We start from the raw sequence: 26,931 nt of genomic DNA, 5'->3' as shown, positions 1-26,931 counted from the left end.
GGGCTTCAAGAAAATTCAAGAAGCTGGGGACTATCTGTGGCCGGTTGGTTGAATGATGTTTGTCCCAGGTTCCATTCTGTCAAGTCAGCATGAGAAAGAGAGTTGGCCTGGAGCCGAGGGTGAGTCAAACTAACACTCTCTGGGCTCTGTGCTGCCTGGCTTGGCATGCCACCCTAGGGAAAGAAGCTGGAGAGATGACGACTTCCTTTGGCTGTCAGAGGAATCCTCTGGATTCCAAAGAAAGAGCAATGAGCCTTATATCACAACAGTTGGGGATGGGCAGAGGTGGCAAATTAAGCACTTCTGTCCCTCGGTATTATGCATCGATCAGATATTTACCTCTATAATCTTTGGACCTGTGTATATGTGTGTGCTTGTATATGTGAGAGAGAAAGAGAAGAGAGAAAAAAGAGATGGGTGTATGAGTTCGTGTATCTGTGTCATGGATGATGTAGAATAGAAGCAGAGAGATAGTAAGAGAGCATGTATACATGAAGTTATAAACCAACAGGACATGGTGCATTCTAAATATTCCTTAGCCAAACTCTGGTTGAAGTCCTATTCTTTAGTTGCCAAGAAAGGGTTTATTTCTTGGAAACAAGCAATGCAATAAAAGTCGATCCTCAATTTCCTATGATAACAACAAGCTTCAAGTTTGGCATCCATCTCATGAGGGACAAATTGTGTTAAGCAGCCAAAGGAGTCAGAACCAGCAGCCACAGAGGCTGTTCTCAATTCAGCAAAAGATGTACTTCTAAAGTGACGGGAGCTCTTCGCTCCAGGCCTCCGTCCTGCCCACACACTGAGCTGCTCGCCATCCCCCAACCAGCTCTCTCCCTTCTCCTTCTGTCTTCCTGCTGGTCTATAGAGAAGATGACTTGCTTCCACAGAGACTCCCATGGAAGCCAACTCTTCTGCCAGGTTAACCTTCATGTTTATATAGGGTATTCTTGAATTGAAAATGAGCTGTGACTTTTTAGTATGGAGTAGGGGAATGTGAATCTGCCTACACTAGTAATGACTGTGATAATGGGAGACTAGGGTGGGGGATATCCGAGGGGATGCAAGTCTCCTCTGCTCCAGATGATTCCTGGAGACGGCTTAAGCTTTTTCCATTACAGAAGTCTTTTATTATCAATTTAGAAACTGTTCCCCCCCAACACTTTCCAATTTTCCTCAGTTGTTATAAATATTACCTACAACTAATTATATTAATAATAACCACTTATTAAACACCTGTGTTCAACATGTGCTTAATACTTGATGGAAATTGTCTTTAATTTTCCCAGAATGCTCAAAGTTGTCACTGGGTCCTCCACGTACATGGTCTCTTTGTTTTTCATACTAGTCTTAGAGGAGGGTGATTTCAGAGCAAGGAACAGAGGTACCCTACGGCCGTCCTAGGTGATAAGGGTTTATTTTGAGGACATGTGATGACATGAGGAGGCACCATGTCCTTGTGGTTGAAGATCCAAGTCTCATGGTAGAATTATAATAACACTAATGACATCATTATGGATTTAGTAGCCCCAAATCCACTATTTTGGTCTGCTGTTCTCATGACTCAGTTGTTTACAATTTCTGATTCTGCCTCACACTCAATCATTCCCAAGAAAGAGGATCTAATTGGGTTGTTTGTCCCCATACAAAAAAGATTAACCCTGTTGAGTAGAGTTTTCTTGCCAGGGCATTTGCCAAGTCTAGGCTTTTGACTTGAACCTTATCCTCAAGTCCAATCTGTGATGACCAGAGTTATTTGTTTCCCATAGAAGAAATCAGGGTGACTTATAGCTGAGAACCCTTCTACAACTTTATTTGCAATAAATATCTTTTCCTACTTTCCTTTGGTTGTGTTTCTGGATATCTCTTGGGTGTCTTCGAAAAGGAAACTCGTGGATTATTTGGAAAAATTATCTCCTGGAGCCTAGAAGTGACCCACCTGCATGGTGGTAAAATGAAAAAGAGATGTCCAGAAACACAACCAAAGGAAAGTAGGAAAAGATATTTATTACAAATATGAGAGCTAATAATGGGCCAGGCTCATAGCTGAGGGAACACAAATTACTACAGTAGAAGTTTTCTTGTCTTACACCATCAGGACCACAGTTGGCTGGATAATCAAAATTTAGCAAATGGGAAAATCATAAACCATGACGCATTTATATATTAAATGTTTCATTTTAATATAAATTTACCAAAATATAATTGTTGGTTAATAATTTGATATAGTCCCAAGGCCTTCTTATTCAAGTTGGGTTCATTAATTGGAGTTTTGCGTTGTCTTTCTTATAAAAACATTATGTATAATCTATTTTTAGGTTTATTTAAAGTGCTGGTCAAACTTGAAGCCTCTGAGAAAACAAACTGGATGCAGAGCTTTTCTAGATCTTTCACCACGGCTTCTCAGTCTTTTAAAATCATTTCACCTGAACTTAATCCAACTGCCTAATTCTATTGCATTTTAAAACCATTTGTATTTACCAAGTCTCTCCAAAGCATTCCTTTTTGTTTCCTTAGCATCATAGCACATATATTAGCTTTCCATATTCATACTTCATCTGTTTCCATAATATTTAACTAAAATATATAATTACAATACAAGTACAGCTGGCATAAACAAGTTTGGGAACAGACCCAGCTGACTCTTGGTAACTATATAACTCAACTGGGTAGAGCAAAAGTGTGTTTATGCAGCAGAGAGTCGCCTACAGGTGTGAATGTTGAGGATGACAATGGCATCAGTTAGAAAGTCACAGAGAGGGTGGAGAGCATCAGTTCATATCTTGCATCAGTTATGTGGAAGTTGGATAAATGGGCTTCTAATATAGTCAACTTCGTGTACGGAGGAACTAAGCCCTGTGTTTTCCACAGAATGAGCGTCAGGCAGGCATATGCTGCATGGCTGAGGAATATCAACTAGAAACACTCCCACACACCACTCTACTTTAAATGGACTATTAAATATTTACAAGGTCAAAGATTAGATGGAAGCGAGAAGAAAGGCAATTCACCAGCTTTATTCAACAACTACCAAATTATTAATTTGTTTTTTAATTAAATTGATTTATATGGCTCTATAGACGGCAATGGTTTTTTTTTTTTTTTTAATAGTAAAAACACCTGTTTCAGCTATTCTCTGGGAATCCTGGGCCTGGTGTAGGGCACATAAAGGATACACTGTATTAGTTAAGGTTCTTTGGGTTGTGAGAGAAACAAAAAACTAGAGCTAGCTAAAGCCACACACACACTCACAATTTTTTAAAAGAAACTACATTATTTTAAAAAGCAACAACAACAAATAAGACATGAACTACCGAACTCAAAGTGATAGAATTCTAAGATGATCCCCCAAGTTTCTTCCCCCTCGCATACATGTTCTGTATCATCTCCTCTCACTGAGTGTGAGCTGGACATGTGATGATGTTGGGATAGTCACTCTATGGTTACCTTACATTATATAAGACACTATCATAGCATATTGGAGAGAAAGGCTCCTGTTGGCTTTGGAAAAGTAAGCTGCCATGTTGTGAGAGAGTCATGACCTGAGGGAGGCTACTAGGAGCTGAAAGTAATCCCTGACCAACAGCCCAGAAGAAAACAACCACAGTCCTACAACCCCAAGAAACCGAATTCTGCCAACAACCTGCATGATCTTGAAAGAGGAACCTGAGCATTAAATGAGATGTGGGCCCAGTCAACACCTTGAGGCAAGCTGTGGGAGACTCTGAGAGCCTAGGTAACCCATGCCTAGACTCCTAACACATGGAAACTGTGAGATAATAAATTTGTATTGTTTTAAGCCACAAGGTCTGTGGTGATTTGTTATTCAGCAATGAAACAAATATACTTGGTAAGGGCAGAATTCAGAGAACTTTGAAGGACTTCAATGGTATGTGTTTGAGAATTTCCCTCTGAGTATTGTAGTCAATGACTCCTGGTTTTAACAATTCCCAGTCTGTTTCTTTCAGCTCAAATCTCTAAGAGAGAATCTAATTGATGTAGCTTAGGTCAGGTGATAATACGTGGCCCAATTAGCCATGTCTAGGTTTTTGGGCAGACGGGGTGTTTTTCATAGAACAGATACTACTACTGGTTGATTCACTTTTATGTATTGGGGCAGCTCCCAGAGAAGAGAGAAACATTAGCTAGGAAGATCTTCACAAAATATTTCCTACACAGAAACACTTTAACTGAAGAAATTTCAAAGTAAGCTTAGAATATTAAATTAAGACTCTTAAGAGTCTTAAAACTGGGAAGGGCCTGAAAAAAATCACTGATTCCAGTAGTTTCCAACTTTTTATCACTTTTACCTCACAATATATTTCCTATATTTTTAAAAACTCTTATGACTAAAAAACCCATTGTCGTAGACTCTGACTCATAGTAACCCTGTATGACAGAGTAGGACTGCCCCATAGGATTCCAAAGGCTGTAAATCTTTGTGGTGCAGACTGCCACATCTTTCTACTGAGAAGCAGCTGATGGGTTTGAACTGCTGATCTTATACACCAACCATTTGGTTAGCAGCCAAGCACTTTTACCACTGCACCACCAGGGCCCCTCATCTCCATGTATTAAAAACTGATATATTACTTTCCTTTTACATTACTTAAAACATACACAGGTCAATATTTTACAAAATCAGTAAAAAAAACAACTGTATATTTTTCTATATTGTACAAAATATTGAAATAACTCACGGTTCCTCTGTCTTACTAACTCCCTAAAACACTTTAAGTAATACATACCAGTTTGAGAGGCATTGTTCTTGTTGTCATTGTTAGGTGCTATCCAGTTGGTTCCGACTCATAGTGATCCTATGCACAACAGAACCAAAAACTGCCTGGTCCTGAGTCATCCTTACAATCTTTGTTATGCTTGAGCTCATTGTTGCAGCCACTGTGTCAATCCACCTCATTGAGGCTCTTCCTCTTTTCTGCTGACCCTGTACTTTGCCAAGCATGATGCCCTTCTCCAGGGACTGATCCCTCCTAACGACACGTCCAACGTATGTAAGATGCAGTCTGACCATCTTTGCTTCTAAGGAGAATTCTGGTTGTACTTCTTCTAAGATAGATCTGTTCGTTCTTTTGGCAGTTCACGGTATATTTAGTATTCTTCGTCAACACCACAATTCAAAGGCGTCAATTCTTCTTCGGTCTTCCTTATTCATTGTCCAGCTTTCACATGTATATGATGCGATTGAAAATACCGTGGCTTGGGTCAGGAGCACCTTAGTCTTCAAGGTGACATCTTTGCTCTTCAACACTTTAAAGAGGTCCTTTGCAGCAGATTTGCCCAATGCAATGCGTCTTTTGATTTCTTGACTGTTGCTTCTGTGGCTGTTGATTGTGGATCCAAGTAAAATGAAATCCTTGGCAACTTCAATCTTTTTTCTCCATTTATCACGATGTTGCTTATTGGTCCAGTTGTGAGGATTTTTGTTTTCTTTATGATGAGGTGCAATCCATACTGAAGGCTGTGGTCTTTGATCTTCATTAGTAAGTGCTTCAAGTTCTTTTCACTTTGAGCAATCAAGGTTGTGTCATCTGCATAACGCAGGTTGTTAATGAGTCTTCCTTCAATCCTGATGCCCCATTCTTCTTCATATAGTCCAGCTTCTTGGATTATTTGCTCAGCATACAGATTGAATAAGTATGGTGAAAGAATACAACCCTGACGCACAATTTCCTGACTTTAAACCAATCAGTATCCCCTTGTTCTGTCCGAACAACTACCTCTTGATCTATGTAAAGGTTCCTCATGAGCACAATTAAGTGTTCTGGAATTGCTATTCTTCGCAGTGTTATCCATAGTTTGTTATGATCCACACAGTCGAATGCCTTTGCACAGTCAATAAAACACAGGTAAACATCCTTCTGGTATTCTCTGCTTTCACCCAGGATCTGTCTGACATCAGCAATAATATCCCTGGGTCCACGTCCTCTTCTGAAACCGGCTTGAATTTCTGGCAGTTCCCTGTCGATATACTGCTGCAGCCATTTTTGAATGATCTTCAGCAAAATTTTGCTTGCTTATGATATTAATGATATTGTTCTATAATTTCCATGTTTGGTTGGATCACCTTTCTTGAGAATGGCATAAATATGGATCTCTTCCAGCCAGTTGGCCAGGAAGCTGTCTTCCATATTTCTTGGCATAGACGAGTGAGGACCTCCAGGGCTGCATCTGTTTGTTGAAACATCTCAATTGATATCCCATCAATTCCTGGAGCCTTGTTTTTCACCAATGCCTTCAGAGCAGCTTGGACTTCTTCCTTCAGTACCATCGGTTCCTGATCATATGCCACCTCTTGAAATGGTTGAACATCGACTAATTCTTTTTGGTATAATGACTCTGTATATTCCTTCCATCTTCTTTTGATGCTTCCTGCATCTTTAATATTTTCCCCATGGACTCCTTCACTATTGCGACTCAAGGCTTGAATTTTTTCTTCAGTTCTTTCAGCTTGAGATAACGCTGAGCGTGTGCTTGCCTTTTGGTTTTCCATCTCCAGATCTTTGCACATGTCATTATAATACTTTGTCTTCTCCAGCTGCCCTTTGAAATTTTCTGTTCAGTTCTTTTACTTCATCAATTTTTCCTTTTGCTTTAGCTGCCCGACATTCGAGAGCAAGTTTCAGAGTCTCCTCTGACATCCATCTTGGTCTTTTCTTTCTTTCCTGTCTTTTCAATGACCTCTTGCTTTCTTCATGTATGATGCCCTTGATGTCATTCCACAACTTGTCTGGTCTTTAGTCACTAGTGTTCATTGTGTCAAATCTATTCTTCAGATGGTCTCTAAATTCAGGTGGGATATACTCAAGGTCATATTTTGGTTCTCATGGACTTGCTCTGATGTTCTTCAGTTTCACCTTGAACTTGCATATGAGCAATTGATGGTCTGTTCCACAGTCACCCCCTGGCCTTGTTCTGACTGATGATATCTAGCTTTTCCATCGTCTCTTCCCACAGATGCAGTCAATCTGATTTCTGTGTTCCATCTGGCAAGGTCCATGTGTATAGTCACCGTTTATGTTGGTGAAAGAAGGTATTTGCAATGAAAAAGCCGCTGGTCTTGCAAAATTCTATCTTTCGATCTCTGGCTTTGTTTCTATCACCAAGGGCATATTTTCCAACTATTGACCCTTCTTCTTTGAGAGCCATTAACCTAGTCTAATTCCTTCATTTCACAGTTGTGAAAATTACAAAAAGAAACTGATTTTGTCCTTAATCCAAAAATAAAATCCACAGTCCATATTTTACCCTCTCTCAAACAAACTAATAAAAATAACCCATATCCTTCAGTGTTGACAGTGGAGGAAGAATCCTCATATGAGGAGAACCAACCAGACCTAAGAAATTCAATTATGCAGCATTACCTACAGTTCTCTGCCTCCCTAAGGTCTGTTCTTGGAGTAAGAGAATAGGCATGGTGCTCACATGATGGTAATTCCTGCTCCATGGCTCTACCACTGGGTAAGGTGGTCAGTCAGTGAGGTAAACATTATATGGTCAAGTACCACTTGGTAGTTAAAACTGCTCTTTATCCATCTCACAAAGGTATTGTTTGGTCATAGGAAGAACCAAGAAGCATTTGGATGGTTCAATGGAAACTCATCACCACTACTGGGAAAGCAGACCATTACTGGTAGCATCACCTTCTCCAATTAAGAATGGAGTATGAAAATATGACTCCAATTGTTCATTAATGGCATGGGCATTTGTTTAGGTACATGTATAAAATTAGGTCTGATTTCTGAACAAATCTCAATCTTGAGTTTCCAGGATTTAATTACAACTTCCAGGATTGTAATAATAGACACTCCAAAGATTTGTAGGACTTTAAATGTTCTTAAAACTTTTTTTAATGAGTTAAGTGTAAACAAATAAAAAACATATGAATTAAGTTTCCCTTGAAATAGATGTGGATTTAAAAATTAAGGGGAAAAGGACTTGGCAAACATTGGCTTTGGAATCTGCCAAACCCAAACAAACCATTTGAAAAAATAGCTCAAGACATTTGGGGAATCCTGAAGTCTAGCAGGGTTTGTCCCTCTTTTAAAGCACAAATGAGACTGAAAATAACTTCTTTTTTATGTTTAAACATAGATATTCTTGCTAAAATATTAAATGTTTATAAATATCTACTCTTTTTACATGCAGACTTATACACACACCTACAGATACACATATAAATACATCCCCAGGTACATACACAAATACATTTTGGTTTTTCCTAAGTGCAAACTTCAATGAATATCAATCTTAGCTGGCTCCTCTTGACACTGGCAATACAAACTAAAAAACTCATATCACGTACAACACAATTTTTGACATGAAAGGTATAACAGATTCTGAAAAATCTTATTAAGTTGCTGTTTTCCTAAAAGCCTTCAATTACTACCCATTACATACCCCTTAAAATATCAGAGCCTTTATTTTTCTATGCTTTCTACTTCTTTCCCCTAGGCAAATCTATTTTTAAAGTTTTATTTCCCAATTCTTCCCTAAATATGCTTGTGCTCTGGCAACAGGACATTGATTCCCATTTGCTGTTTGTACCAATACTTTCTTATTGGTCCTTGCTGTCTAGAATGCCATTCCATCTCCACTTACAAATGTTCTGGGCATTCAAAGTCCAAACTCAAATTATACTTATTCATGACCTCTCTCATTACCTGTGTAGGCTTGGCCAACCTCACTGGTCGGGCACCTTTTAAAATTCTTCCAAGTCTGTGCACTGCCCAAAATCACAGATCAAATCTCTTGACATTATTGGGGGCAGAGGAGATTGCAGGAGAAATCCTGCCATTCATTCCTTCTCTCCTACTGTTTCCAACTTATTTGAGAAATGGACTCAAAAAGCTAGGTGGAAATAAAATACAGTGTTTAATTTTATCACTGCTAAATCAGGACTGATGAAAATGGCATAACTTGTTCTGCCTCCTATCCTGTTTTTTAAAAGATCCAATAATAGACAGCAAAGGTAAAACAAAGAAAGAAAGAGAATTAGAAATAGTGAGTTAACATACCCATAATACCTAGGCACATATTAGGGTAAATGCACGAATAGAATTAAATCCTTTCCCCCAATTTTAATGCAATATCTCCAGCCCTTGATTAATGAAGTACAATGGATGACAGCACACAAGAGAGTGGAAATAGCGTCTTGGTGTATTTCTCCAGCACTTGTGGGGAGTGTATACTTCTTTAAAGCACGTGGTTGGCTAACCAGTCTTTCCCTAAGCAAACAACAGATTATTCAAGGTCGCCATACCCGCCTTCCTAGCATTATCCCTTACTGCTCACCTTACGTCTGATCAGGCCATACACTTGTGGGTCCTTAAATACACATTTGCTCAAGGACCTGGCCTTTGACTAGTAGAAGGCCCTGAAACTATAGAAGGCTATGATGTGGGGGCCTTGTACAAATACATGTCAGTTATGAGGTGAGGGCAGAATCCAGGCATTATAGTCAGGAGGTATGATTAAGTTAAACATTAAGGTAATAAGTACAAAAGTGAATCATGGATCCAAGAGGCTTAGATAGGAAGTAGTATTCAAGGTGGAGAAGCAAAATGCACAGAAATAAGAAAGCTGGGAATTTCCTGAACACCTACTACATCCTTTGCTATGCACAGGCCAATTTATATTCATTGTCTCTTCTCCAATGAAATTCAATTATTCTATGAATCTCAAAATTATAAAAATGAACCACATTTAACTTGACATTTTCTCAATATTCTGGGAGAAGTTATTTGAAAACATGGCTCTGAATGAGTAAGCAGAGAATTTTTACATTCATTTACTGCTTTGTCCTATTCCTTCGTACACAAGTGCATTCACAAGTGGTCTACTATTATTAACAACAACAAAAAAAAAAAACCCTGAGCACAGGGTCATAATGAAAAGGAGAAGGAAGAAGAAACATAAAGCATTTACTGTGGACCATGAATCATTTCATGTAGTTCTCCCTGCATTACAGTAAAGTAGATGGTCTCTTGCTTTTCATATATTAAGAGAGGCCAACTATGGTTGGGTAATTTAAGCATAAGGAGCCCTGATGGCATGGTGGTTAAACACTCAGCTGCTAACTGAAAGGACAACAGTTTGAACCCATCAGCAGCTTCATGGAAGAAAAGACCTCGTGATCTACTCTCATAAAGTTTGAAGCCTAAGAAACTCTATGGGGCAGTTCTACTCTGTCCTAGAGGGTTGCTATGAGTTGAAATTTACTCAATGGCGTACAACAACAACAGTCTAAGCATTCCCTCTCTAGTCTTAACCAGGAGTGCAATGACTCTACATAGTAGCTTAAGTTCATAGAATGGTGGAGGACACTGTGATGACAAACCAAGGACATTTTGCTCCCAGTGTATATCTTGAGTCTTGTCCATCATTGGCCAATAATTGTTAACACTTGGCATTCATATAATTTCTCTTATAACTCAGGTTTTTCCTTAGCTGAGCATTACACGAACAAAAGTACATTACTCCCATTCATTTCTATTTTTGCTGCGCTCTGAATAAAGAATTTACTAGAATTCGAGAAAATTATTGTTATTTTTAATTCTAATAATTAGTGTCACAACGTCATCTCCATTCCTTTTCAATAAATTGCCTGAAGACTGAATTTGTCCTTAGGTGGGGAGTTGTTTTACTTTGTTTATTTGGTGAAACACTAACTTGTAGTTTAGTGAGGTGAGACACAGTTAATGGATTATTTCTTCTGGTATTAAATGGCACCCTGGAGGTCAAACCACATCTTTCTAGGCCCTCATTTCTGAAGTGCTTAGATATTAGGGGAATTGGGCTCATAATTAATTCTTTCCCTTCCTGAGAGATTTCTAGAAAAATCTCTTCCTCAATAGTGAATTCCATTTTTCTGCTTAGAGGTGCATTTTCATTTCAAGCTCCTGGGGCAGTTTACTGCAGGGGAAAATTTTTGTATGGCCCACGGGACAGTCAGACCTGTATGACAATCCCAGCTCTGTCACCTGATATATCTGGACAGCAAACTCAAACTATTTTAAGCATTGAGTTTCTAATTTGTAAAACGGGGAAAAGAATACCAAACTTGTATGGCTGTTGTGAAGACTAAAGCAGATAATGTGCCTGAAATACTTTGCAATGTGATTAGAAGGGAGATTTTCAAGGTTGGAGGGTTGAGGGGTGATGGCAGTCAAGGGATGTTGGAAATTAGAATCTCCTGATGTAGTTTCATAGTTCCTAGATTGATGGAATTCCTACATCAGGGCCTACCTTTGGTGTAAAATAAAGTAATCCATTGGTTCACATTTGGCTGATGTTCCTATGTGTTGTAGGAATTGATTAATGGTCTTCCATCCCCCTTGAAGGTACAAAAGCGATGGATAGTAGATTTCTGGGCCCTCGTCACCTAAGTGCCAGTAATATAGCCTTATTGTCTTAGCATGATTATTACTTGCAGTCCTAGAGCAGATCCAATAACTAATTGCAACAAGGGCTGAAATGCTATGACTAGATACTTCTATCTGTACATGGATTAATAAGCTAAGTAATGTGAAAATTATAGTGAATGCTATGGTACACTGCCTAGATTCCTTTTCTGGTTGAGGCATTCATTCAACAGACTGCCAGATGTATTGGCCATGGATGGCTCACAGACAAGTCTTTTCCTGAGAATAGCCCTCATCTTCAGGAGAATGCCTCACTCAAACTTAAGCTGATATCCAATGACTGGAGTGCAGATTCAAAGGCCTGGCCCCCTTTCTTCTATAAAGAAACTTAATTGCATAAGATGAATTGGTTAATGATTGATATTTGTATCACTTGTTTATTTTTCTGTAAGGAATCCTACGTACTTTATGCAGAGTAATCCTTTCATGTATGAATTATGTTCTACTTATAATTTTTTGTTTTTTCATTAATGGAATGCATTCTGATCATTGAGTGTGTTTGAATTTTTATAGGTATATGGATTTTGAATATTATGTGGGAAAACACATGTCCCTCAGCACTATGGAGGTAGGATTATGTGTGAATATGTGGGACATACATGACCCTTTGGACTCTAGGGGTAGGATGGTAGGATAAGAGATGCAATTTCCAAATAACACACAGGAACCTGGATATATACTCTTTGTTCTAAAAAAGACAAAAGTTTTACAGAATCACGCCTCCAGGATGCACCACCCAATACAATACTCTATAAAAACAGTAATTGGCAGCACACGCCCATTTCTTCAGTTTTAAACAGTTATACAGGTCCCTGCCTGGTGGCAGAGTGCACTGAAAATAGGAGAGCAATTTTCCAAGAAACCTGAGAGTGGAAAAACATAGGTGGGTGAACAAATGTCCCATTACTTGTGAAAGGGATAATATGCTGATGTTCAATAAAACCTTTGAGGAAATTGTTGATTAAGTGCAGAACCAGTCTTAGGGTTGGGGGTGGGCTATGCTGAAAGATTCTAGGGACATGAGTTGCCCACCTAGGAGGACTGATGGCACCTAGGAAGGCAACCAGGTCCCGATGCCAAACCCTTCAAGTCAATTACTTAATTCAAGTACTTAAATTCTCTATGTCAAGTATCTTACATTCAATCATTTCTTTCCATCTTCATGGCCAGCATAATTGCTATGTGGAGGACACCATAACCTCATAGCCTCCAACTCAGAGGCCTTGGGAGACTCATGGGAGAAGCTGGTGCCCTTCACAATGGAGCTTTACTTGTATTTGTCCCAGCACATGGAGATGGAGAAGTAGGTTTGTGAAAGCTGGAGGAGCTGTGGGTCTGGGTGCTGTCCCAGGCCAAGTAGGTGAGCAGGTCAATCAACGACAATGTGCACAAGGTCCCTATACAGACCTTCAAAACATAAGAAATGTCACACAAGGGAAGGAAATTCTGTGAAACTTAGTTCCAGCTTAGCTGAGTTGGTGCAGTACAGTTACCACAAGCCTATGCTGCCAGTCTTCTGGGGTTTCTGTAGGGTACAAGGATACGAGTGAGGTCTTGTGTATGAAAGAGGACTGCAGCAGTAAGTTCACTAGGAAAGACCTTTGGAACAAGATGGGCCTGAATTCAACACTTAGCTGTGCCATTAACCAAACGTGTGACCTGGGGAAAGTTCCCCAACTTCCCCAATCTTCATCTTGCAAAGTTGCCAGAAGAATTCATTATTTATTGAAGTGCTTAAAGAATAATCCCCTTCCATGCCATCTACTAGGAATATCTTTTCATGCTCCTTCACCTGGACAACTCCCACTTGTCTTAAAACCTCCTGTCATGAGTCACTTCTTCCAGAGAATCTCCCGTGACTCTCAAAGGTTATATTACTTTCTCCTCCCTCATGATATTTATATGATGTTGGCCTAATTCTTTTGATATATTTACTTCATTTTATTTTAATCTAAATCCTATTAAATTATTCTTATAAGAGTTCTTATAGTCAGAACTCTTTATCTCCCAAATCTACCACTGATTCTTACATATTATGTATCCTTAATCAATATTTGTTGAATGGAGCTGAATATTAAAAATCCAATTTTTATTATCATTTACAATCTTGGCCTGAGATAAAAAAGAAAAAGGATTATTTCTGGCTTTACCAAATGGCAAGTAGTTGAGCTTTTTTTTTTTTTTTTAAATTTCTGGAATGCTGGGTTGCCATCACAAGAGAACAATTCAGGTAGGTGACACTCATATCCAAGACATTAGAAAGGAATGAAGACAACTTCCCCTACTAGGAATGCATAGGAACATCAATCTGCTCAGTTGACTGTCCATTCTCTCATAATTCTGCAGCAAAGCACAGATACGTGGGATCCTTCTGAAAATTATTTTATGAAACTTTGAGAGAAAATAAGTTCAAAATTTTCACTTCCATATAATTAAACACGCACACACACACTTTCTGTTAGAATGTTCATGGAAATCAAACCCGCCGAACTTGTTGCCATCAAGTCGATTCCAACTCATAGAAGCCCTACAGGACAAAGTAGAACTGTAAGTCTTTACGGAAGCAGACTGCCATGTCTTTCTCCCACAGAGAATTTTCATATACTAGATTTTTTAAAGCATTCAAAATTTTCTGTTATAAACATTCTCAGGTCATTTTCACATTATCTGTTTCAATTATGCTGAATTTTAAGAGCCTGGCCTTGGTTATACAGCTCAGCCCTTTCATCGCAGGTCCCCCTCTGTGAGACTGGGCACTTTTAAATAATCTTATTAGAGAAAAGAATAGATTGAGTGGTTTGAATTACAATCTCCCAACAGATTTCTAGTTCAAATGAAACTGTCTTTGGTTTTAATGTGGTTACTTTTTTTGTGCTGTGGCAGAAAATAAGAAGGGACACATTTTAAAGCTAAATATGGTAGGTACAAACAACATTGTGGAGGGACGTACTAGTGGAACTGATTTAGTCTTCAGGCCAAGAGGCTGATGAAGTTAAAACTGTGAAGGAATAAGCTCAAGGTCATATACCACGTTAACAGCAGGACTATGACTTATCTTAGATGTTATTATTTTACTTTAAAGAAGTAATTGTAATTAAGTGGAAGCTTAGAGAATTTTTCCCAAGGTCAGAAAACCTTGCTTCAAATTCTTTCTTTTCCAGGATGGAGTATTGTGGGAACTTGGCTGACTCAGCTTTTCGTGTACAAAACAGTGCTTTCATATTTAATTGGAGGAGCATAGTAAATGCTGAATAAAGATTTGCTGAATCTGAAACTGGGCCTTATGAGTGTGGTTTTACCGAAATCAAGTTTGAACATTTCTTTTAGGGTATCTTCCATTTGAAGGTTGCAAGAGAGATGTGCAATGTTTAAGTCATCAGATAAAATTCCAGCCCTCATCCCAGTCAGGAGATGCAAACCAAACAGAAAATCAAACCTGCTGCCATCGAGTCGATTCCAATTCATAGTGACCCTATAAAACAGAGTAGAGCTGCCCAGTAGTTTCCAAGGCTATAATCTTTACAGAATCGAACTGCCACATCTTTCTCCTAGAGTGGCTGGTGGGTTCAAACTGCCAGCCTTTCAGTTGGCAGTTGAGTGCTTAACCACTGCACCACCAGGGCTCCTTGATGCAAACCTAAACCAAAGAACCAAACCCGCTTGCTGTCTAGTCGATTCTGACTCATAGCGACCCTAGAGTAGAACTGCCCCATAGGGTTTCCAAGGAGTGCCTGGTGGATTGGTACTGCTGACCTTTTGGTTAGCAGCCATAGCTCTTAACCACTATGCCACTAGTGACCCTCATAAATCACTCTTAGTGACAACACGGTCCAAATTTTCCCCCTGAGGAAATAAATCTTGAGGTATTCCCAACTGTAAAGTCAATATATAGCTACACACATTCTGTTAAGCTGTGAAGGCATTTGCTCATCAGCCAGAATAATTCTGAACAATGGGAATTGTTATTTGCAAGATGTTCCTAAACCTAGAGTCAAGCTGTTCCTTGCATCTGTCTAGGAGGTTCATAGAAATGTTGTTTTCTTAAAGTAAGTCCAAAAATCTGTGGATGATTTATCTTGATTTAGTGCAGGAGCTTGTGGCTTGGGGCAGATCATGAAATACTGACTCCATTCTTGATGTCTTTCAGAGTACCACTGCCTTAGGCCACCAAAATTGCCTGATTGGCTGACTTCAGCAAAAGGGGAACATCTACTCACTAAACTCTTTCAGGCAGAAGGAACCTGCTTCTGGTTTTGAGTATTATGTTTGAGAATTCAAGGCCAAATGTGATCCTCTGCTAGAGAAACAATCCGCTATTTGATGTTAGGATACCCCTCTAAATATAGCACAAGCTGGAATCTTCTGGGAGTGTGAGGGAAGAGCACGTGTTTTTAAGAAAGAGAGAGAGAATACTGTATTTCTACTCAGATAAGGTGTGCCTTGTAAGTTTGTTTGCCAACTGCAACTTCCGCCTGAGAGGTATTTTCTTAAGCACCACTATGCCAGTCTTTTTCACATGTTGTTGTAAAAAAATTAGCATAGTGCACTTATGAAAATACCTCGAGGGGGTGGGCTGTTTGGCAAACAAACATAGAAGGTGTGCATTATTTGTGTAAAAATGTGGTAGTTCCTGTTGAATTAAATTTCACAAGTCTCCAGTTTACTATACAGGGTCAACAAAAAAGAGGAAGACCCTCAAAGAGGTGGACTGACACTGTGGCTGTAACAATGGCTCAAACCTAGCAACAATTGTGAGGATGGTGCAGGACCAGGCAGTGTTTCATTCTGTTGTACATAGGGTCGTTATGAGTCAGAACCAAATCAAGGCACCTAACAACAACAACAACCAGTTTACTAAGACATAACCATTTATTAATTGTGTTTTTTTTAATTGAGGTATGAAATATATACACTAAAGTTCACATATTTTAAGTGTGTAGCTTGAAGTTTTATGCAGGCCTACACCTGTGTAACCACTACTCAGATCAAGACAAGGAAGATTTCCTGGACCCCAGAGTTCTCCCCTCATGCCTCTTCCCAGTCAAAAAACTTCTCCCTATCCCTCCGCTCCCCTACAGAGGCAACCACCTTTTGACTTCTATCAACACAGATTCATTTTGCCTGTTCCTGAAATTTATAGAAGTAGAATCATAGAATACAGTCTTTGTGGTTAGCTTACTTTGTTTAATATTATGTATGTGAAAACAATCCATGTTTTAATAATATACAGCAATATTTTATTCTTTTGTATTGGTGTGTAGTATGTCATTGTATCAATATACTACAAACAATTTATCTTTTTATTTGTTTGGGTTGTTTCTATTTGGGGGCTATTATAAAAGAAAGTTACCAAAACTCTTTTTTTTTTTTTTTTTTCATGTCTCCCGGTTGACATATTCATTCATTTCTTTTGGTGATATATCTAAGAATAGAATTGTTGAGTCATGTTGTTGTTGTTAGTTGCCATTGAGTCAGCTCCGATTCATGGTGACCTTATGTACAACAGAACAAAACATTTCCCAGTCCTGCGTCATCTTCACGATGGTTGGTATTGCTGAGTCATAGGATAGGCATATGTTAACTCTAAGAGATGCTGCTAAAAAACTAACTGTATCACTTACATGCCCATCAGGAATTAGGAGCGTGTCAGTTGTTGTACATCTTCAACCACACCTAGAGTTATCAGTCTTTTGAATTATTCTGTTGACTCTAATTTCAGTTTTATTTATATTGAAAGGGGAAATTTAGCAATGTATTTAACAGGGCAGACTCTTGAGCCCAGTGGCCTAAATTTGAATGCCAGCTCTGTTATTTGCCATCTACATGACTTTGCCAAGTTACTCAACCTCTTTGTGTCTCAGTTTCCTGAAATGCAAAATGAGCCCTAATAGGTATACTGACCTCACAGGGCGATTGCAAAGACTAAATGAGTGAGTGCTATATAGCACTAAGAACAGTATATAGCAAACACCATAATAATGTTAGGTCTTTTTTTGAAAAAAGTAATATATTCACGTGTTTAAAAATCTAAAAAGGACTCTATTCTTCAGCTCATTTTTTACTCTAAAGCAGTTATTGTAGGGCTATTATTTGTTAGGTATCACGCTAAGTATGATGAAGCCCTGGTGGTGCAGTGGTTAAAGTGCTTGGCTGCTAACTAAAAGGTTGATGGTTCGAACCCACCAGCTGCTCCTCTGGAGAAAGATGTGGCAGTCTGCTTCCATAAAGATTTACAGCCTTGAAGACTCTATGGGGCAGTTCTGCTCTGTCCTATAGTGTCACTATGAGTCGGAATCAACTTGATGGCAATGGGTACTTCATGCTAAGCATTGTACAGAAGGGATGAGAGGGTGGATGTACAAAAGAGATATGGTGAGATAAGAGTAAAACCAAAAAAAAATTAAACCCGTTGCTGTTGAATCGATTTCAACTCATAGTGACCCTGTAGGACAGAGTAGAACTGTCCCATAGGGTTACCAAGGAGTGGCTGGTGGATTGGAACTTCTGGAGATAAGAATAACAGAGGGTAAATGTAGAAAGTCATGAGGAGCTTTGCAAGGTTAAGGGGTTTGACTTCAGCATGAAGGTAATAGGGACACATTAAGAAGTGACATGATTGTACTGTTATAATAGGACAGGGATGGGACGAGAGAAAGGAGCCCTGGTGGCACAATGGTTAAGTGATCGGCTGCTAACTAAAAGGTCAGTAGTTCCAACCCACCAGCCACTCCAGGAGAGAAAGATGTGGCAGCCTGCTTCCATAAAGATTATAAAGATTTCAGCCTTGGAAACCCTATGCAGCAATTCTGCTCTGTCCTATAGGGTCGTTGTGAGTCGGAATCAACTTGATTCCAATGGGTTTAAGTTTTGGGGGTTTTTTTGTGGGGGAGAGCGTGGCGAAGGAATGAGAGAAACGTGGCAGGATATTGTCTACTCCTGTAGAGTATTGTGTGGTTATGTTCCAATGAAAGTTTATTTACAAAAACAGGCAGTGGGCCAGATTTGACCTGTGGACTGTACTTCACCAACTCCTGGTATAAAATATCTAAAGAATAAAATCACCCTTCCCTCAAAAAATAGTTTTGACTTTGGTGCAAAAATTAAATTCATTAAGTCATCAATTATTTACCATAATCATTCTGTTGTAGTTGGAATATTTAGGTTTTTCTCCTCTTTCTCTGCCTCCTTCTCCTCCCTCTTGCTTCTACTCCTCCTCTTTCTTCATCTTTTGTGTATGTGTAGATTGTCCCTAAATAGATAATGCTGTTCCAAAAGTTTCTCTTTCACAGAGTTTTGTTTTTTTGTTTTTTCCTCCTTTGGAATCATGTCCTTGGGATAAATTCCCAATAGTGAGATTACTGGTTAAGGGGCATGGACAATTTTATAGATACCTATAAAATTATATTTTCACTTGAAGCTTGCCATGAGTCTCCTACTCCTTCCATTCTTCTACCATTCCCCAGCAACTCTACACATTGGTATTTATTGTTACCTAGTCTCAGAAATTCTCTCCACAGTGTTCTGGAATGCAGAACCACTGAAATGCTAATTTTAACAAGTAAAATGTCACCAAATGAAGGAGTGGAAGATGCATGCTAGAGAAGAAAATACTTGAGGACAAGTGGCCGAACCTTGGCAGAAACACTATGGACTTCTCTCTCTACTCACCTCCCTCAGTCTCAAACATCTGGTACATCTTATTTCCCAGGATTTATCTGATTCTCCTTGAAAGTGTTGAAACGAACTCATGTCCACAGCCAATTCTGCCATTTTCTGAGTTATCTCTTTGTGACCTTTCTTTGGATAAGCAAATTTAAACCCAAAGTAAAAACAATTTCAATGTTTCTTTGATTTTCTCGACTTATTGAGGTAGGAAGCAGAGCAGAAGAAGAGGTTTATTTGCCAACAAATTTATTTCGGGTCTCAAGTAATGACACAAAATAAATTTTATGTACTATCAGAGACAAATATATCAAAATGATTAATAATGAGCTTGTCCATTCTATCCTAGAATTGTCTTCCAAATGTATGTCTTCATCTCCACTCTCATCACCTTAAATAAGGCTCTTCTTTCTCCAGACTATTATAGTAAGTTACATATTCTCTTTGCAATCAGGTGCTCCCCATCTAGTTGTTCTTCAAAATCCAATAAGATTTGTCTTCCTAAAAATCCCATCTGATGATGGTGCTTTTCTGCCTGAGAACTCTTCTGGCTCCTCAGTGCCTATAAGATAGCCAGGGCCTCCACCAAATAACCCCAACCTACCTTTCGTGCCAGGTACCCCACCCTCCCTTTCAATCAATCCCCCTCAACATTTAAAGGAAGCGCTTATCTGCTCTTTAACATGTTCTGCCCTTTCAGGAACAAGCATATGTATATAGTGCATCACTCCAAAATAGGTTGCCAATGAGCTACATGAGAGAGTCTTGGATGACTTGTTAAAAGCACAAACTCTTCAGTCAAACTCCGGATTAACTGAATCAGAATCTCTAGGGGTAGGGATTATGATTTTTTTTTTTTAAACACATTTTCCAGATAACTGACTTATTGTTTCAGTTTGGGAACCACTGGATATGTTGACCCATGTTTTGGATTTTTTTCCCATTTTTATACTAGCAAATTCTAGATCATTCTTTAAGGTCCCATTTAAATTTTACCTCTTTGGGGAAGACTCTCCTCCTGCCTCAAACACAAAATTATTAATTTCTTACTCTTTCCTCTCAGAGTACTTTATCGTCAAACATTTATTATACTATTTCATGCAATTTGCTGTTCTATTCTTGCTCTTTTCCTGTATGAGAACTCACTCTAAAAAACCCCGTCAAAAACAACATTGTTAAAAAAGGAATGACAGGAAGAAGGTGGGATCAATTCTTCTGAGAAGTTACCACATGGGCATCTCTGAACTAGACACTACGGAAAAATCTCAGGAAGCTCAAGAGTGAGGCAGTCCCTATGTTAAGAAACTTGAGAGTTCCTTAGAAAAGCAAGTCTCCATTCTTCTGGGTTGCCCCCTAGGGCCTGGGCCCCCTTCTCTCATAGTACATAATATCATATTACTGCATTTACATGATTTTTTAGCTGATTCTCCCTATGATGCATAAGTTTCTCAGGGCAGGGTTTGCATCTTCTTGGTCTCTGTATCCCCATCACATATAAAGTGCATGGTTCCTCCAAATTTTTGAGTGGTTTATAATCTCTGGGGCCTGAGACCTTGAAGTCCACATAACATAGCACTTAAAAGCATAGGATTCAGAGACAGAAGCTGTCTTAGGCTGGGTTCTCTAGAGAAGGAAAACCAGTGAAGCATATATACTCTCTCTCTGTATATATATATATATATATATATATATATGTTCTGTGTCTCTGTCTCTCTCTACACACACACACACACACATATATATATATATATATATATATGCATACTCTTTCTATATAGGGAGCCTTGGTGGTGCTCAGCTGCTAACCAAAAGATCAGCAGTTCAAATTCACCAGCTGCTCCTTGGAACTCTATGGTGTAGTTCTACTCTATCCTATAGGGTTGCTAAGAGTTGGAATCAACTTGATAGCACCAGGTTTGATTTCGATTTTATATCATATAGAGAGAGAGAGAGAGAGACTACACATGTTTGTAGAGGCTGGCAAGTCCCAAGTCTACGGGTCAGGCATCAGGCTGGAGGCTTCTCCTGACTTATGTAGCTGCAGGGGTAGATGAACACAAGATCGACCGGTCAGAGGGCAGGCTGCTGAATCCAAGATCAGCAGGTAAAGCAGCAGGCTCAAGTCCCAAGAAGTGAAGGTCAGAAGTTGATGAGCCAAATGCAAGATCCAGAGCAGAGTAAAAGGCAGCAAGTTTTGCCAGAAAGTCCACATATATTGGATGCAGGCCATGCCCCCAAAGGAAACTCCCTTTCAATTGATTGGTTACTCATAGCAGATCTCATCATGGAGGTGATCACATTATATCAGATGTCATCATGGGGATGATTACATCATTATATGACTGCCAAACCACTGAGAATCACAACCTGGCCAAGTTGACACACAATCTTAAGGATCACAGCCTGCCTCTTGTCAGCTTGGTACCTGTACCAAACAAAATCAAAACCAAACCCAGTGTCGTCGAGTTGATTTTGACTCATAGCGACCCTATAGGACAGAGTAGAACTGCCCCATAGAGTTTCCAAGGAGTGCCTGGCAGATTCGAATTGCTGACCCTTTGGTTAGCAGCCATAACACTTAACCACTAAGGCACCACCTGTACACATCTCCTTAAACCATACATAATCTCTGAATAACAACAATTATAAAGTCATATTTGCACCTAACGTGGTACAACTAGCATGCATGCAACTGAAAACTCACTAGCCCTGTTGACATATGTTATAAGTAAAGAAAACAAAAATATTTGATTTACACGTACAAGGAAGAAATACTCAACAACTAGAGTCCTCATTTCTGCAAATGGTGACGTGGTAGTAACTGGTATTTAGAACTACTTTCTTCTACCACCCATTCCATATTCCCTTTGTGCTCAGCAAGCACCTCAACAGGTCATGGTTCTTCACCTGGTGGAGTGACTCAAACCTTCATTCCTGAATGGTCTGGGCCATTAGTACTCATGTCAGAATTTGGCTGCTATAGTTTTCCATGGACTTTAATCACAGGACATGGTAGTACTAAGAGACGCCCTAAGGGATCCTCTGCATTCCATACTCTTCTTTATCTCCATTTTGTAATGCCAATCCAATTTTCTCTTGGTTATCAGGATCAGTCACACCACCCAATATGGTAACTCCCTTCTTTGCCTGTTGATCCAGAGGCATAAGGACCCCAAAGTGGTCAGGTGGCATTCTTAACTTCCAGTTCAATGGAATCAGTGATGTGTCTCAAGGTGGGAGCATTCCTTCCTTTGGAACTAATATCTCTAGACCCACAGAGCATAGGACCATGGGGACAAGAAGACAAAATTGTCCAAGCGGGTCACAAGGGGTAACAGTGAGTGGTGCCAGTCCCATTTCCACCCCTTGTTTCCTGGACTCATGAATCCTGGCTGTCATGGATTGAATTGTGTTCCCCAAAAATATGTGTTGACTTGGTTAGTCCATGATTCCCAGTATTGTGTGGTTGTCCTCAATTTTGTGATTGTAATTTTATGCTAAAGAGGATTAGGGTGGGATTGTAATACCACCCTTATCTAGGTCACATTCCTGATCCAATGCAAAGGGAGTTTCCCTGGAGTGTGGCCTGCACCATCTTTTATCTCTCAAGAGATAAAAAGGAAAGGGAAGTGAGCAGAGAGGGGGGACCTCATACCACAAAGAAAGCAGTGATGGGAGCAGAGCTCATCCTTTGGACCCAGGGCCCCTGCACAGAGAAGATCCTACTCTGGGGGAAGATTGATAAGAAAGCCAACAGAGAGAGAAAGCCTTCCTCTGAAGCTGATAGCCTGAATTTAGACTTTTAGCCTACCTTACTGTGAAAAAATAAGCTTTTCTTTGTTAAAGCCATCCACTTGTTGTATTTTTCTGATAGCAGCACTAGATAGCTAAGACACTGGCTATGGGAGAAACATCGCCATATATAGGATGCTGGTTTAGAGCATATACAGCCTCCTGGAGAACACTGCCCCAACCCTGCAAGTATCGCCACCTAGCTGGTGCTATAATTGTGTCTTTAGAAGGCCATTCCATCATTCTATAAACTCAGCTGATTCAGGATGATGGGGAACATGGTAAGACCAGTGATTTCCATGATCATGGGCTCATTGCTGTGCTTCATTTGCTATGAAGTGAGTCCCTTGATCTGAGGCAATACTGTGTGGGATACCACAGATAAGGCATTCTGTAAGTCCACAGATGCTAGTTTTGGCAAAAGCATTACATGCAAGGAAGGCAAATCCATATCCAGAGTAAATTTCTATTCCAGTAAGAACAAAATGTTGCCCTTTTCATGATGGAAGTGGTCCATTGTAATCAATCTGCCACCAGGTTGCTGGCTGATCACCTTGAGGTGCTATCCTGGGAACTCAGTGCTGGCTTCTGCTGTTGGCAGATTGGGCACTCAGCAGTGGTTGTAGCCAAGTCAGCCGTGGTGAGTGGAAGTCCATGTTGTTGAGCTCATGCATAACCTCCATTCCTGCCACTATGGCCACTTTGTTCATGAGGCCACTGGGCAATGATGTAAGTGGCTAGTGGAAGAGAATGACTGATTTCCACAGAATGCATCATTGTATCCACTTGAGTGTTAAAATCCTCCTCTTCTGAGAACACCCTTTGCTGAGCATTCACATGAAACACAATTATCTTCACTTTGGCACATTCAGAGAGGTCTACCCACATTCCTTTTCCCCATACCTCTTTGTCTCTAATTTTCCAATCATGTTCCTTCCAACTCCCTGACCATCCAGCCGAACCATTGGCCACAGCCCATAAATCAGTAAACAATCGCACATCTAGCTATTTTTCACTCCAAGCAAAGTGAACAATCAGGTGCACTGCTTGAAGCTCTGCCCATTGGGAGGATTTCCCTTCACCACTGTCCTTTAGGGAGGTTCTAAAAAGGGACCGTAGTGCTGCCACTGTCCACTTTCAAGTGGTGCCTGCATACCATGCAGAGCTGTCTGTAAACCAGACAGGAGTTTTCCCTTTCTCAGTCAATTGATCAGAAGGAACTCCCCATGAGGCCATAGGTGCAGACTGGGAGATGGGAGCTAATGTGACAGGAGCAGAGATTATGGGCATTTTGGCCGTGTCCTCAGGCAACTTACTTGTGCTTTCAAATTCTGCTCAGGCCCAATCTCATATATACTACTTCCATGTAATGATGGAGTGCTGTTGTGCACATCCAGCTTCATGGCTCTGTGAGTCAAACAACACCCAATACATGATGGACGACTTAGGACATATGGTGACTTGGTGGCCCATGGTTAAACATTCAGTCTTTACTAAGTAAGGCCCAATAACAAGCCAAAAGCTGTTTCTCAAAAGTAGACTAGTTACCTGCAGAGAACAGCAGGGCTGTGCTCCAAAATCCTGAGTCTGCACTATGATTCACCAATATGGGCCTGCCAAAGACCCTAAGCAGGATCTCTATCTGCCACTGATACTTCAAGAACCATTGAATCAGCCAGATCATATGGCCCAAGTGGCAGAGCCCTTTGCATGGCAGCCTGAGCCTGTCTTAGAGCCTTCTCTTGGTCTGGGCCCCACTCAAAAACTAGCAGCTTTTCAAATCACTTGATGAATAGTCTGGAGTAAGTCTGCAGTAGCACACCCAAATTATGGATATGTTGCCTCCATAATCCAAAGAGGCCCACCAGGCATCGTGCCTCCTTTTTAGTTGTGGGAGGAGCCAGATACAATAACTTATCCTTCACTTTAGAAGGAATATCCCAACATGCCCCACACCACTGGGCTCCTAGCAATTTCACTGAGGTGGAAGGCGCCTAGATTTTTGTCAGATTAATTTCCCACCTTCTAGCATACAAATGTTTTACCAATAAGTCCTGAGTCATTGATACTGCTTCCTTACTAGGTACAATCAGCATAATGTCCTCAATGTAATGGACCAGTATTATGTCTTGTGGAAGGGAAAAGTGATCAAGGTCCCTGCGGACAGATTTAAGAAATAGGGCTGGAGAGTTGATATACCTCTGAGGTGGGACACTGAAGGTGTATTGCTGGCCTTGCCAGCTGAAGGCAAACTGCTTCTGGTGGTCCTTTGGAACAGGTATGCAGAAAAAGGCATTAGCTGGATCAATAGCTGCCCAGAGATGTATCAATTTTCTCAAGCAATGAAACCACATCTGATACAACAGCAGCATTTGGAATCAGCACCTGGTTAAGTTTTTGATAATCCACTCTCATTCTCCAATATCCACCTTTTTTTCACACAGGCTAAATAGATGAGTTGAATGGAAATGTGGTGAGAATCACCACCCCTGCATCCTTCAAGTTCTTGATTGTGTCACTAATCTCTGCAATCCCTCCAAGAATGCAGTATTGCTTTTGGTTTACTATTTTCCTAGGTAAGAGCAGTACCAGTGGCTTCCACATAGCTTTTCCTATCATAATATCCCTTATTTCTCTTGTCAGGAATCCAATATGGGGGCTCTGCCAATTGCTGAGTATATCTATTCCAACTGGGCAAATTACTACAGGAGGGGTTCAGGGACCCACTGGATCTACTCTGAGATGGACATGAGCTACAGCTCCATTAATAACCTGACCTTCATATGCCCAAACTCTGACTGGGGAGCCAAAGTGACGTTTTGGGTCTTCTGGAATTTGTGTCAGTTTGGAGCCTGTTTCCAGTATTTCTCCAAAATCTGATTATTTCCTTTTCCCCAATGAACAGTCACTCTTATAAAAGACCATAGATCCCTTTGAGGGAAGGCCAGGAGAAAGATTAACAGCATAAAATTTTGGAAGTGTAATGCGGTTCTTCCTCAAGGGGACACACCTTCATTTAAGTGGTTGTGGGTCTGTAAACTCACTCGTCTGGAAATTGATTGAGGGGTTGTGACTTTTTATTCTGGCAATTCGAGTTAGACTGGTAGACCTAGAATTCTTCCGTTTGTACAGATCAAGTAAATATTTAGATTACCTATCTATTGCACTTCTAGGGACACCATGACTAAGTAGCCAAAGCCATAAATCCATACGAGTCAGACTATTCTGATTACTGCTTTACTCTGCTGCCCGTTACAGTTACCACGCCCACCTTGTCTTTGTCGATTGAGTGCTGCCACTTGGTCCCTACCACCACAGGGTCCAATCAGCTCCATTGTAGTTAGATGTCTTAATTCAGTTAGAGCATTTCCCAATGTCAAATTTGACTTACATAAAATAGCAATCACAGCAGTCTTCAAGGATGCTGGGGCTCTGTTCACAATTATTATTTTTTTTAATTGTACTTTAGATGAAGGTTTACAGAACAAATTGTTGTTATCGTTGTTAGGTGCTGTCAAGTCAGTTCCGTCTCATAGTTATCCTATGTACAAAAGAAAGAAACAGTGCCCGGCACTGCGCCATGCTCACAATCATTGTTATGCTTGAGCCTGTTGTTGCAGCCACTGTGTCAATCCATGTCGTTGAGGGTCTTCCTCTTTTTCATTGACCCTGTACTTTACCAAACATGATGTCCTTCTCCAGGGACTGATGTCTCCTGATAACATGTTCAAAGTATATAAGACACAGTCTCATCATCCTTGCTTCTAAGGAGCATAACTAGTTTCTCGTTAAACAGTTAGTACACATATTGCTTTATGACATTGTTTAGCAACCTCACGACATGACAACACTTTCCCTTCTCGACCCTGGGTTTCCTATTACCAGTTTTTCTGTCCCCTCCTGCCTTCAGTCCTTGCTCCTGGGCTGCTGTGCCCCTTTAGTCTCATTTTGTTTTATGGGCCTGTGTAATCAATCCTTGGCTGAAGGGTGAAACTTGGGAGTGACTTCATTACTGAGCTAAAAGGGTGTCTGGGGG

Source organism: Elephas maximus, chromosome 15, assembly GCF_024166365.1.
Source record: "Elephas maximus indicus isolate mEleMax1 chromosome 15, mEleMax1 primary haplotype, whole genome shotgun sequence".
In the NCBI taxonomy this organism is placed as follows: Eukaryota; Metazoa; Chordata; class Mammalia; order Proboscidea; family Elephantidae; genus Elephas; species Elephas maximus.
Note: the sequence above shows the minus strand (reverse complement) of the source record.